Source organism: Heloderma suspectum, chromosome 5 (assembly GCF_057233095.1).
Source record: "Heloderma suspectum isolate Gila_16-S chromosome 5, 16-S_ref, whole genome shotgun sequence".
Taxonomy (NCBI): domain Eukaryota; kingdom Metazoa; phylum Chordata; class Lepidosauria; order Squamata; family Helodermatidae; genus Heloderma; species Heloderma suspectum.
The window spans coordinates 190,858,983-190,874,974 of NC_139462.1; positions in this window are offsets into that span (position 1 = coordinate 190,858,983).

The following is a 15,992-nucleotide window of genomic DNA, read 5'->3' on the forward strand; positions in this document are numbered from 1 at the left end:
TATTTCTGGCATGCTACTGTGAACTGATATTACATTACTGAGGGTTTACTCAAGAGTACTTATGAGAAATGTAATGAAACTAGAGATTAGTTTTATGAATTATTCTCCCTCCCTCTCTTATTTCCTGTTTATCTACTTAGGATGCCTTGATTGCTCATCTTGCTCTTCTTCTACGTGCTTCAGTTAATGCTTCATTTCTTCACGTCTGAACTTTCATGAGATGGCTTAATTCCCTGTGCTTACTTTTAAACCGATGATGATGTGGTATGTTCTGCCTTCTTCCAGCTCACCCAGAGAGCTCGGTGTCATCCCCACATTTTTCTTGTTCACCATGAAATCAAATAAAGACAGCAAATGAATGTAACTTTCTGCTTACTCTCTATTAGACTAATGAAGCTGGGACAAATTCAATTGTCAACTGCTTGCTTTGGTTTTATATCCCTTCAGACAGGGTTACCTTCTGTCATTCTTCACAGTGCCAGGACAGGGAGATTTAATAAGAGTGATGGTGTATACAATCTCATGATGACCCTAATATACGATCAGTCCGATATTTATGAAATTGCTCTTGTCATCCATATGCATCACCAATGAACACAGATAGGAAAACACGAATACCCTCAGGGTGCAACTGACATGTGCTTGATGTATTTCCTTTCACTGCGGTACTAGCCTCTGAGTGTTTTCTGTATGAGGAGGGACAGTAGCGCATTGGAAGAGCAGTGCTTCGCATGCAGAAGGTTGCAGGTTCGATCTCTAGCTGAAAGGATAAGGGCCAAGTAGGGTTGGCGGAGAATTTCTCCCCGAAACTTCGGGGGGCTGAGCGCCAACGTGTTTGGCCCCCCGAACAAGTTTCGGGGAGAAATTCTCCGCCCCCCGCCCCCCCCGGGACGGGACTTACCTTTGGCGAATGTCCCTCCCGGCGGCGGGTCCGGCTGGTGGTTCGGCGGGTCTTCGTCCGGGGTGGGAGCGGCAGCCGGTCTTCCGACCGGCTGCCGCCGCCGCCATTCCAATAAAAGACCCCCCCCCCCGTGATAGGCTACGTGATGATTAACGTAGCCTATCACGGCTAGATTTGCAAAGTCAGCTGTGATAGGCTACGTAAATCGTCACGTAGCCTATCACGGGTGACTTAAAAAAAAAAAGAAGCGCATATGGATAATGGCAGTCCCCATAGGGAGCCGCCATTCCCGTTCCTTATTTGGTCGCTGTAGTCTACGTAAATCTTTACGTAGACTACGGCGAAAATAAGGGCAATGCTATTTGCGTTGCCCTTATTTTCGCCGTAGTCTACGTAAAGATTTACGTAGACTACAGCGACCAAATAAGGAACGGGAATGGCGGCTCCCTATGGGGACCGCCATTATCCATATGCGCTTCTTTTTTTTTTTTAAGAAACCCGTGATAGGCTACGTGACGATGTACGTAGCCTATCACGGCTGACTTTGCAGATCTAGCCGTGATAGGCTACGTTAATCGTCACGTAGCCTATCACGGGGGCGTTTTTTTTTTTAACTTTTTAGTTCGCGGCCGGGCGAGGCGAAGCGCCTCCTCCCCGGCCTCAATTTCTGCCGGGCGAGGCAGGAAGCCTCCCCCCCCGGCCTGAACTTCACGGGGGGAGCAGCGAAGTGCCTCCCCCCACCGCAAAAAGCTTCGAGGACAGGTAAGGGACTTTCGTGCACCCCTAGGGCCAAGCTAGAAGCAATGCCACACCAGCAATTGTAGCTTTTAAAAAGTAAATCACAGCTACAGTGGTGAGAGGGTAGATCCAGATTGGGATGCTGGTGTGGGTGGTGGGGAGGTTTTAACCCACTCTGGTAGCAGTCTGGACTGGGCCCCTCCTGGTTGCTGTTTGCACTGGAAGGAAGCCTTTCACTGGAGTGAAAGGGAGCTTTGCTGCCAAGGCAAACAGCAGATGTAGGGAGACCAATGTAGACTGGGACTGCAGGAGGGGGCAAAGGATTAAAGCCTCACAACACCCAAGCCAGAGTCCTGATCCTGATCAGGTGACCTGTACCTGCAGTTTGCTTCTGCAAAGGCATCCACACAATTTCTAAGTGTGGGAATGGTGTCTCGTCATGTTCTTATATCTAGTTTGGCCCTCAGTTAGCAAAAAAGAACTCTGCCTTAGACCCGACAGCAGCCTTCCCCAACCTGGTACCCTCTAGATGTTTTGGCCTACAACTTCCATCTTCCCCTCACCATGAGCTATGCTGGCTAGGGATGATGGGAATTGCAGTCCAACAACATTTGGAGGGCCACAATTTCCCCAACTCTGTTGTATATTAATGAGGCAAAGTGTTTTTTTTTAAGAAAACATTTGTTTTTTTTAAATCCCATACTGCTAAAATGGCCCGGACTGGAAAAGCAATAGTCAAGGTGTGCTGAAGTGAAGCGGCATGGCAAGAGGGCTCAGCTTCCTGACACACGTCAAAACTATGTCTCTGTAAAAAGATGGAAGGCAATCAACACCTGCAGAGATGAAGCTGCTGCCCCACTTCCCAAAATGTCAGATTCTGTGAGCTCTCAAAAGAGACAGAAGACGAATTGGGGGAGCAGAACAATGACTGATAATGATGTCGTTCAGATGCCCCATAAAAGATGAGTGAAGGAAAAGTGGCAATGCCAGAGTAAACGCCTAGGGTTGGATCCAGACTTGTGGTGAAATCTTATGCATGTTTAGACAGAAAAAAGTCCTACAACTACAAGCATTCCCCAGCCAGCATTCCACAGCACTGGCTGGGGAAGGCTGGGAGTTTATTTATTTATTTATTACATTTCTATACCACCTAACAGCTGAGCTGTAGGACTTTTTCTGTCTAAACATGCATATGATTGCTCCCTTAGTCATACTTAGAGCCGACCCATTAAAATCAATGAGACTTAAGTTAAAAAGGGAGCAATCCTATCTAGATAGGCAGCCACCTCCGAATAGGGATGTACGAATTGTGCTTTCCGCTTGACTTCCGCAGTTGGCATCCTCTGTCCCATCCCGCTGTCCGCGAACCCCCGAAATACTGTTTTTCCCCCCGCCTCAAAAGTTACGTAAATAAAATCGCAGCAAACATCGAAAAATCCTCCGCGCCCAACAGCTGCCCGTCCCATTCCGCCATTCTGCGAAAGACTATTCGTCGCAAATATTTACGTAGTTTCCGTCGGCCGGAATTGACCCTATGTAACTTCCGCCTCACTCTCCCTTGTTGTGATTGCTTACGTATTTCCTCAGTAGGGGGGAATCCCCCCGTAGCTTCTGCCGCACTCTCGCCATTGTTGGGACTGCCTTGGCCAGAACTTTCCCACTATTTTCGTAACTATTTATGTATTTTTTTCGTTGCCGCCCGAAATGTTTCCCGCCCTCTGTGCGCTCCCCCACTGTCTTGTTTTCTCGGACAGGGACAGGGACTGTGATTTTATTAATTTCTGTGTATTTGTGCTTGATGATCCTCGCGTTTACTGGTCTTGTTAACCTAACCGCCTCACAAATAAAAAAAACAGGGCTGCGGCTCCACTTCCGCAAAATCTGTCGTCAAATTCCTGCTAACTTCCTGAATGTCGTCTACATTTGTGCTTGCGTCTGCGTGGTGATTTGTGGGTGGAGTTCTGTTATGTGGTGGTGTGTTAGTGGTGGTGCTTAGTGGATTTCCTTGTATCAGTGTTGTTTGTGCATTGTGGTGGTTTTGTCTGGTCTGTGTGTGTGTGTGTGTGTGTAGTTGTGCATTGTGGTGTTTTTGTCTGGTTTGGTCTGTGTGTGTGTAGTTAAGTGGTGGTTGTGTGTGGCTGTCTGGTGTGTGTGTCTGTAGTTGTGTATTGTGGTGTTTTTGTCCGGTTTGGTCTGTGTGTGTGTAGTTAAGTGGTGGTTGTGCGTGGCTCTCTTGGTGTGTGTGTGTTTGTGTGTAGTAGTAGTGTGGCTGCTCTAAAATGGCTGCACCAGTGCATGGCAGGAGGTGGGACCATGAGGAGACCAAGGCCCTCCTCATCAACATTAAGAGCAGCAAGGCGGTGGCAGTGTTGTTTGGCAGCTGCTTCTGCTGCAATGAACTTTATTGGGCCTGGATAAAGAGGAGGATGGAGCGAGCGGGCCACCATCGCACAATTGGACAATTGAGGTCCAAATGGAAGGCACTAAAGCAGTCCTTCATCAGAGAGGGGATTGCTGCTGCCGAGAGGAGGGCACCGCTGTCCAACCCCCCCGCCTACTACTGGCGCATCCACAGAGTGTGGGTCAAAGCAGGCCAGCCCCCATTTTCGCAGAGGTATATGCCTGGTAAGTTATAGTTATCCCATCCCATCATCAAGCTTAACTAAATATGAAGACAAGGATGTGTACCGAAAATGAAGCTATCTCTTTGTGGTCTCATGTGGAAACAAACAAATCCTGGCATTTAGCCTGCAATCCTATGCTTGTTGAACTTGGACAGAAAAAGGTCACATCATCTTCCGGCCACTTTGGCTGGTTGAAGGGATGCTGGGAACTGCTGCATTGCTTTTTCCTGTACAACCACATGCATAGGATTATGCGGGCCTGGGTACAACTCATATTACACACTGACACGCTGTCCATTTCCAGGGAAATGCTGCTGCTGCCGGTCTCTGCACAGTGCACACAGGGGGACTGGCACCAGCCCAGCAGCAACAGGACCAGCCTCCCGGAGTGTGCACGTCATCCTTCTTCATGTAGTGATTGCTGAATTTTTGCACCCCACCCACCCCACCTTTCTACCAAGACATTGGCACTCAAGTCAACTCATGAGCAAGTGTTCATCTGAGAGCTTGGAGATCTGGGTATAGTCCACTCAGCCATGGAAGCTCGCTGGGTGACTTTGGCCCAGTCAGAAAGCCCCAGCCTATCTCAGTGTTGTTGTTGTGAGTGTTAAATGGAGAGGAAGAGGCTAATGTGAGCCGCCTTGGGTTCCTTGCACTAGGAAAAAAGGTGGCATTTATGCAATACATCAATAGAATAAATAAATACCATGGCATTGCAAATGTAGAAATGGGGGACTAGAAGTGCAATCCTGTGCATGTTTACAGAAGTCCAACAGTCCCCATCACACCAAAACTGTCAGTACTGTATAATCTGCCTCCCTAATTATCCCCTCATCATTAGACCTTGTGGTGGGAGGACAGAATCAATGGTTCTTATGGTAGTGGGGATGGTGATAGACAGATAAATCAATGACTGTGGTTTTGTTCACTCACCACATATATAAATGCATTCATTCTGTTACTGTGACATCCCACAGCTACGCATCATGCCTTGCTGGTGGAGGAGGCACTGAGGGCCGTGGAGAGGGAGAGGAGAGAGGAGGAGGAGGAGGAGGAGGAAGAGGAAGAAGAAGAGGAGGAGGAGGAGATTGAAGAGCCAGCAGCAAGAGGAGCAGCATCTGTGGAGGAAGGCCACCCTTCTTCCACAGATGAAGCCCCTCCTCTTGTGCACCTGATGCATCTGATGAGAGACGTCTAGAGGCTCAGCAGGACCTGTAAGTAGTACTACAGAATGGCACCTGAGCTAACAACTCTGCCTGGCCTGCAGCCAGCCAATGCCCAGCCCAACGTTACAATTGTTTCTGTGTTTTGTTTTGATCTGTTCTGTTTGTATATAAAGTTCTTTCTAAAAAAAAGGTAACAATTCCTTGGTTCAAGTCCACAGCTATAATTTTTTAAATCTAGATCATTGTACACAATGATCTCTGTGTTTGCTTACTGTTAACCACAACAAGAATGCTTTCCCAGCCAAACAAGCCCAGCTGCTGTAAGCTTCCCTCATAGGGAGACGGTCAGTCAGCATCCCTGATGTTATGAATGAATGCATTCAAGACAAGGCTGGACAGCCATCTGTCAGGGATGCTCTGACTTGGATTCCTGCATTGAACAGGGGGTTGGACTCGATGGCCTTGTAGGCCCCTTCCAACCCTATGATTCTATGATTCTATGATTCTATGAAGTATGCTTTGTTTTACGTGGAGGTGCATATCACATACATGTAAACTGGACGCATACCAGAGGGATCTTTTCACCCAGAACTCTCGGTGCTTAGGAAAACCCAAAAGCTGAGGGAGTCCAGAGAGAGACCGCAACAAGGTCTTTGAAAGCAATTCCTTGATTCATGAAAGAATTTAAAATGAATTAAAAGCACACATCAAGAGAATTAGAACTATACATACATTTGGGGAATCGGAATCATACTAACATTCAGAGGGGTAAAGATACACATATACAGTCGATAGCGAAGTACACTGGGATGCATAGAAAACTCTGTGTGTGTGTAGTAGGGATGTACGCTGTTGCATAGTCCGCCACACACAGTCGGGCAGCGCAACTGGACTCTGCATGTGAGTTGTTATAAAGCTCTGCCACATATCGCCAGTGCTTTGGGCTTGGCCCAGGCCAGACAGGGACTGCTTGTTTGGACAAAGTTCTGAGGGACACCTCAGTGTGACCACACTCACAATTATATCATTCTGCCTCATTGTCCCTCAGAACTCTGGCTCACATTAGCAGCAGTATCATCATCCCAGGGGTCCTCCTCATCACTTGATGACTGCTCTACTCTGCTGACAGCTGGTGGTGGTGGAGGGAGGTGCTCCTCGGGAATCCATCCCCTGTTGGAGCATATGAAGGCAAGGGTGGAGACATGTTCTGGTGTGAGTCTGCTTCGGCGGGTGGTGACAACGTTGCCAGTGGTGGAGAAAAGCCTTTCAGAGGACACACTCGAGGGAGGGCAAGATATATGCCAAATGGTGACTTTGGTCAGATTTGGTCAAACGCCATGTTTTGTCTCCCAGTATAGGAGAGGATCACTCTCTGGGCTGCTCTGCATTCCCGAGAAACTCTCTCTGGCATAAGCTTCCAGTTCCTGGATAGCCACATCATAAGCTGATCCTTTCCTGGCTGCTTTGGCACATTCCCCCTGCCTGCTCCCACTTACACCAAGCTCCACTGCCATTGAGGAGTACAAGTAGAACTTTTGACAAGATGCCCCTGTGTCTGTATGTTGTGTTGGTGGTGCAGCTGCTGTGGCGTCATCATCGCCCCTCCTGCTGGTGATGGTGCTACTGCTGCAGATATTATCTTCAGGGGAGGTAGTAGTCCTACTAGCCTCACTCTTCCCCAGCTCCTTCTCATCCAGCACATCTCTCTGGCAGCACTCCATGACTTTCTCTGTCAAATAGGTTTTTACACTTTGGAAGTCAGGGCTCTGGTTTGGCAGCACTGCCCTTGTTGTGCTATCCCAGAACCGTGGTTCAAGGAATGCAGCAGCAATGTATTTCATGTCCCCCCTCATCGAAGTGATGTGTTTGTTGGTGCCCAGCGCCTGCAGAAGGAATTCAGCAAGCCTAACTGCAGGATTGGGGACTTGACTGCCTACAGCACTGGTGCACTCACAAAGCTCAGCATGGAGTTTTCTCAGCACCCCCTCTATAATCTTCAGCACAGGTAGAACTTGGCCCAGTGTGGCATAGTCTGCACTCAGTAGCGTTATGCATTCATCGAATATGTTTAAAATGTCCACCAGGTCTTGCATCCAGAGCCACTGATGTGGTGTGACAAAAAAATTGGAGTGGTGTTGTTTCTCAGTAAGGTTATGTAGTTGTTTATAGCTGATCTCTGCTCACAGAGTCTCTGAAGCATATGCAATGTGCTGTTCCAGCGTGTGCACACATCCAAAATGAATTTGTGTTCTGGAAGGCCACGGCTACATTGGATGGCGCCGATTGCCTCCATTGCTGAGCAGGACTGCCTGAAGTGGGTGCAACTGGATCGAGCCACCTTAAGTAGCTTGCCTATTTTAGGAGATGCGTTGCTCAATCCGGAACACACCACAAGGTTCAAACAGTGCGTAACGCACTGAACATGGTTTAGCTATGCAATGCGGGCTGTTTTTACGTAGTTGGAGGCATTGTCTGTTGCTACACAGCCCACTGTTAGATTTAAGGGGGCCAGCCAGGACTGAACAACACCACTGATGCTACTGCTGATGTTTTCTGCTGTGTGTGTCCCTGAGAGCATTGTGAGGGCCAATGTCGCTGTTCTACGAGTCCGTCAGCTGCTCGCACTGATGGATACCCATTGCGCGGTGACACACAGATAAGACTTTGTTTGGTTACTTGTCCATGTGTCACTCATTAAAAGTACACTTCCTCCAACTGCACATTTCAAATCCTGTTGGAGTACCCTTCTGATTTCAGAAGCCAGGGCTGGAATGGCTATGCCACTAATGTAGTGACGAGAGGGGACATCCCACCGAGGGCACAATCTCTTCATGAAGTGCACAAAGGCTTCATCTTCCACCAGAGAGAAGGGAAGCATACGTTTTGCAATGAGCACTGTCAGGTCCTGATTCAACCTTCGTGCCTGGACGCTATCAGAGGGGAATTTCTGTGTCAGCGTGAGGCATTTCTCCATTGACGCCTGCCTCTTAGCGAAGCTGCCTTCTGTGCCCTTCTCACCCGGACCACTTTGCGTGAGGTCTTTGGAAGATGAGGCAAAGAAGGCAGAACTGTTCTTTTTGGATGGTTGTGGCTTCCTGTTGCTATCTTTGGGCACAAGAAGCGCATGATGCACCTCCATGTGTCACCTCATGGCAGACGTGCCCACTTGTCCACAGCCCCCTTCTTTTCCTAGCCGCACACGGCTTCTACAAATATCGCAAAGCACGACATAGCGGTCGTTCTCTGCATATTTGAAGAAGCGCCACACATAGGAGCTCACCCTGCCACCACCATTTCTTCTTTGGGGAATGGGGGTATCGGTTCCAGATGAGGTGGCATCTGGAGCTGCACGTTTCCGCTCATCTGTGGATGGTGTTGTTGTTGGTGTTGTTGATGGCGCTGACCAGTGCTTAGCAGGGGATGTTTGTTCCTGAGGTTTGGGATTGCTCCCAAAGAACCCAGAAGGCTGGAAGTGGAAAACAGAGTCAGACCCAGTCTCAACAGGGACATCATTGATATAGAAGGACTCCTCATCATCTTCACTGTCCGGATCACTGATGACACTAAGTCCTCCGGCCTTTTTTTTCAAAATCACATGAGCCGCCGCCCACGAGGTGATTATCAGCAGGCAGCTGTGGACCTGGTTCACCTGTCCCACTTCCGCTGTCTGATGCAGGGAGGACGGTTGTGGGCGTCTCAAATAAAGGTTGAACTGCAGTGCCGTAGAACGGGGGGGGGGGGGGACAGAAACACACTCCTTGCAGCTGCTGGAGACGGACACTCTGTCTGCAGCAGTGGCGCCTCTGGTCTCTAGTCTGGAGTCTGGACTGGAGCAACTGAGGCTGCTGGACACACCGCCGTCCTATGTGAAGGCAGGATAAATGGTCGATGAGTTCCCTCCCCTCAATGACATTATCTTCCTGGTGGGGTGAGGGGGTGGCCTGGAGGGATCTCGCTCACCTGACCTCACCTGACCTGAACCTGACCTCACCTTCACACACAGACAATAAAAAAAAAAGATGAGGCTACGTGCAGTTCGTGACTCAGCCTCAGGCAGGCTACGTGCACTTCGTGACCCCATCCCTCCCAGCGAAAGAAAGCCACGTTGTAGCAGGAAACTGCATATTTATTAAATAGTTTCGTAAAATCCCTTTCGTCATCTTTCATCCCGATTTGCAAAATTTCCTTCGTAAATACCTTCATAAAATTTTTAGCAGAGAAAAAAAAAAAAAGGACTGCGTGAGCTCCGGTTCGAGTAGACCGGGGCGCCCCATTCTGAGGGAGGGTTCTGCGGACCGGATGTGTCTGAATTCAGTCCCATTTGACTTTCAAATGGATTTCTCTGACATCCCTACCGAACTCAGAGGCAACTGCCTATCCAAAGCAGGGCAGGAGAAGCATGGAGGGAATGATCCCAATTCCAGCTTTCTAGCTGTGGGAGTATGGAGTGGGGAAGGAGGCTCCTGTATGACCCATAGGAAGTGTTGTACAGGCAGTTATGCGCTCCCCACCCTGGAACACTCCCAGACATGTCCCTTTCTGGCTGCTCTGTGCTCCTCTTGCCAGTGTGGAGGATGAGGCTGTTCCACGCTGCCTCGGAGACAGTGCAGAAGTCAGGGGAGGTCAGTTCTTCAGGAACCAACCTTGGAGTGTGGGCTCTGAGGTTGGTACCCGGAAAACAACTTATCCTATGGCCATCTAGCCGCTGTCTAGTGGCCATAGGATTGCTCCGTTATTGAATTAACTTAAGCCCGATTGATTTCAGTTGGTCTATGACTGAGTCAGTCTATGACTTTGAGTATGACTAAGTCAAAGTGTGGAAGCACCCCCAGTCAGAGTGAAGAACTATTGCGTTCATTTTTTCCCCAATAGGACTTAGAGAGCTGATTTAGAGGTTATCAGAATGAGGTTAGAACTACTTCCTTTAAACTCAGTCTCATACCACTCCAGCAATGTTTAGACTGACAGCCTACATGGATAAGGCAAACAACATAGCCTCTTCCCATACAAGCCAGAGAGTGAGAGTGAGAGAGAAGAAACAAACCTAACCGACAATAAACTATGATACATAAATAAAGGATAGGGAGCAAGGTTTGAAATCAACATGAAACATTTATTATTATAATGCTAGTAAAATCCAGTGACAAACTTTGATTTCATATAACAGAGGGAGCAATCCGATGGCCACTAGACAGCGGCTAGATGGCCATAGGATACGTTGTTTTCCAGGAACTGACCTCAGAGCCTGCGCTCTGAGGTTGGTTCCCAGAGAACTGACCTCCCCACAATTCTGTGCTGCCTTGGAGCCTTGGGGCGGGGAGGGCAGAACTGCCTGTACGACACATCCTCCTTCCCTGCTCCATGCTCCCATGGCTAGACAGCTGCAGTTGGCAGTCTAGCCAAAAATGCAGGGCAGGAGGAGCACGGAGGGAGTGATCCCCTCCATGCTTCTCTTGCCCTGCTTTGGATAGGCGGTCGCCTCCAAGTTTGGAGGCAGCTGCCTATCTCAATAGGATTGCACCCTTTAAACCCTATTGCAGGGGTGGAGAACTGTTCTGGTCCTGGATTGCCTCCTGGGACATGACCTGTGGCTGGATGATGTCTGGGTGATCTTCTGTGAACTGTGCCCGCTTCCCCCACTGCCTCACCCCTGATTCTATCTGACTCATTTCTCCATGCACACAGAGACAGGCTGCCTTTCTATAGCACTAAGAAGGGAAACTCTGCTCTTATCTCAGATCCGGGGGCCTATTGCAAATATCACATCTCAATTTCAATCCAAGAGCCTTCAGCATTTTTATGTTGCATCTAGCTGATGGGTGGTTGTGTAACTGTTGGCCACATTAAAGGGGTCCAGGAGTTTCAGTATAAAAGTTGCCCTCTGCATTGGTAATGCCTATATAACAAAGGGCTTATCTCTAAGGGTTACTTTGACAGCTTTTATTTAAACCTCATAAGAGCAAAATGTCCCATGGAACTTTAATGAAAATCCTTATAATCAGATGACGAGGAATGATTTTACTCCCTGAACAAAATACACTGCAACTGCTTATGTATCAAACCCCCAGTTTATCAGTGTTTCTCCACTCCTTGATATGGGCTATGCTGCATTCAATTCAATTTCCACCTATAAATATATAGATAGTTGTAGTTAGTAAGCAGTTTTGACATAACTGCAGCCTTTGACAATCCTGAGCACATTTACTTACTTGCAATGTTGCCAAATAGTTTTCACTGTATTTCAATGCCTGGATTAAACATCTCAGCTTCAGCCCACATTGAGGATTTCACTCAAGGCTATAGAGAGATGGAAGGAAGTCAAGAGGCAGTTGGTCCACTCAGTGAGGCACAAGCAAAGCAGCCCCCTCAGAAGCACCATTGCAGATGTGGCGTCTGCACAAGCATCCTGACAGATGATCAGTGGCGAAAGGCTGTTGGAGGTGGAAGAAGAAATGGCGACCCCCTGCCTTGCAACTGTGAGGCATCAGGCGCAGTCACTGGAAGCCACGCAAGAACTCAGAACTCGAGGGTGAAAAATGTATTCAAGGCCTCTAAGTCCTCTCTTCTGGCTTATCATATCAAACTAGTGGAGGCTGGTAGCTCCTATTTCAGTGGGGTGATGAATCTGCTCTGGGTTTCAGTCAGAACCAGCCAGAACTGTAAAGGAACTATCCAAGGTGCTGAACCCATTTTGGGGGTTTAGGGTTCAGCACTCTGGATAGCTTCTTTAGAGTTCTGACTGAAACCCGGAGTGCATTCACTGCCCCACTGAAATAGGAGCCACCAGCCTCCACTGAATCAAACCAATCCATACCATTTAGTAAACTCTGTAAAAGCAGCAGGAAGAAAAAGAGAAAGCAGCAGTCAGGTACTGTCTATTGTGCCTGGATTTACCTCCACTGGAGAGTCTCCCTCCCTCCTATAAACCAGTTTGCCACTGCTGAGGCCAGTAGAGTATGGGGAGGGCAACCTGTGACCGGTTGAACTTTGCAGCTAAAAATCTACTGCTTGAATTTGCTTTTTCCCTCCTCCCTCCCAATGCTCTTTCCTTTTGTGCTGTGTCTTTTAATGGTGAGCCCCTGCAGGCATTGGGCAGGGACTGTTTTATTTCTGATTTTTGTAAGTTGGTCTGGGATCCTTGGCTGAAGAGTGGGATAAAAATACTTTGAATGAAGGAATGAAGGAATAAAAGGCTTCCAGCTAAACTGCCTGTCATGGGAGTTCCCAATTGGGTCAGAACTTTGCCACCTTAGCTTGATTTAGGGCACAATCCTATGCATGTTTAGACAGAAAGAAGTCCTACAACTCTCAGCATGGCTGGATGGGGAATGCTGGAAATTGTAGGATTTTTTTCTGTCCAAAGGTGCAAAGGATTGTACCCTTACCCTTATAAGCAAAAGCACCCAGACCCATCCTCTGTGGTGAAAGCCTGTAGGGATTGGGGAGGTTGCTGGGAGTTGGGAAAGAAGCAGCAACTTTCTGCCTTGTAACCACAACCTCCATTCACTGAGAGGCTTGTGAGACCCCAAAGTGTCCAGGCATTATCTTGTGAGACTTGGGAAGAAGAGGAAGGGATGGGGCTTCTGAAAGGCCCTGTTCTTTCCTGCCTAGGTGCCAGGAGTTGCCAAGGCTCCAACTGGGCACCTTCAGTTCTGTGCAAGGGTGCCCTGAGTAGTGAGCCAGTGAATAGTGTGGTGTGGTGTCTGCCTAGGCAGCTCCCCTCAGGCTCTGGAGTGTCCCCACCCACCCAGACTGGCTGTTGGCTCCTCTTGGACAGGAATGACTCAAAGAGGATGTCCCATTCCAGTTAAGCCTTACTCATGCAACAAGCTCTGTCATGGTCCTGTAGCCTTAGGTTGTCCTGCAGTCCTCAGTTCTAGCTTGCCTCTTGATCCTGCATGCCAGTTTGTCTTTTTGTTCTGAGACTACCCTTCATCCCAGAGCGCCTGGTTTCTGGCTAATCTCAGAATCGAATTCCCTTCTTCCCAACATCAGTTCCTTCCAAAATCCTTCCCATGAACGGGGGGCAGGGGGAGAGAAATTCTGGGAAAAGAAATGGTGGTCCTGATCCAAATTGGGGCTGTGTACACTTACTCTAGAGTATCCCCTCTGCTACATGCTAATCAATTAACATAATGTGTAAGTTTGACCCTGAGCGTGCTGTTCACAGCCTAGCCCTGACTAGACCAGCATCTGGCTGGCAGGCAGTGTGACAACAGCAACTACCAGAACGTCACTATTTCCAGATAGATATTGAAAGAGGGGCAAAGGTACGCACTCATATTACATCCAATTCGATGTAAGGTATGCACTCATATTACATCCACTTCGAAGATGTGTGGCATTAAATAGCGATAGATCATGGGATATAGTGCAATCTGTGTCACCTCCTTATTCAAAAACCTGTAGCAAGTCATGTGAAAAACTGCCAGTCTAGATACCCTGTAGTCTAAGAAAAATCACTTGTAGAAAACACATACTTAGACACACAGATAGTGAGGGAAGGAGGCATCAGCAGAACAAGAACATAGTGGAAAGCAGGAAATGTCACCACTGTCTCTCTCTCTCTCTCTCTGTTTATCTATGTCAGTGGTTTTTACAATATTGAAAATAAGGGAAGAATGAAACCAACACTCCTAAATAGCTTTTAGAGATGTAATGTAAGAACTGGTCCTTGAACCCATCCAGAGACTCGCCATCACACCCAAGGTCAAACTACATTTCATTTCTGATCATGACATCAGTCTGATGTTAATGCCCTTTGATACGTATTGAATAAACCACAAGTTGAACCTTCACTGCAGTTTGAGGGTGGGAAAGTAATCTTTTGAATGTTCTAACGTGGTGAAATTGAACTTTGCAGCTTAGGGCACAATCCTATGCAAGTTCAGACAGAAAAAAAGTCCTACAACTCTGAGCATGCTCCAGCTAGTCATGCTGGCTGGGGCACGCTGAATGAGACCTGAAGGACTTTTTTCTGTCTAAACTTGCATAGGGTTGAGCCTTTACCTTCAAAAATACCTTGGCCCTGGATGTGATGAATTGTGAGTGCTGAGGACATTGAAAGAATGCTCATGATAACTCTGGCTCAAAATGTGGTGTGGTGGCAGGATTGCATATGAATTGGAAACTGCTGCTTTATAACATTCTTAGGAATATGGTGCTGTTGATTTATTGGTTCATTTTATCATCACAATGCAGTAATTCACTGATTCTCCCTCTACTAGGATGATCTCCTGGGATGATCTTCTGAATATCTGGTATTGTTCTGCTAAGGGACAATTCATCCCATATTACCGAGAAGGTTTCTGAGTTCAATTCAAATTATGTATGTATGTATGTATACACACACACGTGCGCGCGCACACACACAGGCTTCTTCTTTTCTTTTCTTTTTTTAAAAAACCTTTTATTTTTATGTATTTGTTCTTAATTAGTTGTATTTGCTCTTTGTACAAAAATTCTTGGTCTGTGGCTGTAATAAAAATTCATTTGAGAATCAAGTCTGAGCCTCTCATTGATCAAACAATGCCTGCACTTGAAGACATGCCATGTTAGGAATTTGGGATGAGGCTGCTATATGACTGCTTCAGTACCTGATGGCTGTTACTTTCAATAGCAAATTCCTTCTTTATGTAGCCTTCTCTATTCTCCAGGTTGCTGCTTTTGGGCCCATTTTCCAAGATAGGTTACATCCCCTCCATGCCATGTCCTTGTCACTTAACTGCAGCGTTATCATTAAGGTGCATTAAGGTATCATTAAGAAACACTTGGTGTACTCGGTAAATAAGGGCATAACAATGCAGAAATTTTGTGTTATTCTGTCAGCAAAGGGAAACCAAGCCCACAGCCTCTTATAAAATTGCTACATTACTTCTGAATGCTTTTAAAAAGGCTTTTAAAAATAGTTTTATGAAAAGCTGTGGTTCACTAAGTATGAGGGGTCAGACAAGAAGTACCTGTGGCTTGTTTTATAGATGTGGTTGCCTACTGTTATGGGAGACACTGTTACTAAGACAATGCAAAATGTTTTCATTTCTGTTTCTGGCCTGCTATTTTCCCTTATCACTACTTGTTTTCATATTGGGATAATATGGAATAATATAATTACTATATTATACTTAAAGGGCAACTAAAATGGTCAAGGGGCTGGAGCATCTCCCCTATGAGAGAAGGTGTCAGGAGTGTTACTGATCACAGGGAGTGGGATAGCACTGCAGTTCAGATTTTGAAGGAGAACTGGAGAACCATCAGACATGGGGGAGGTGTTTTCCCAGGCTAGTCCAGATATGAGTAGGCCAGCTTCTCAAGTTACAAATGTACAGATAGCTGAGCTTGAGGGTCCCTCCTCACCCCCGCCCCCCCGTGAGAGGCAGTGAACAGGAGATTGAACTAATAGATGCCAGGCGCAGGCACAGAGCAAAGAGAGAGAAGGCAGGGGTGGAACTTAGACGGTCTACCCAATTGGCCTTTGCATGAGAGGCTGTGCTTAGAGGCTTCATGAGAAGAGAGGGACCTCCCCCCTCAAGTTAGGCTAGTGAGACCTCCTCCCTCTACAAATGG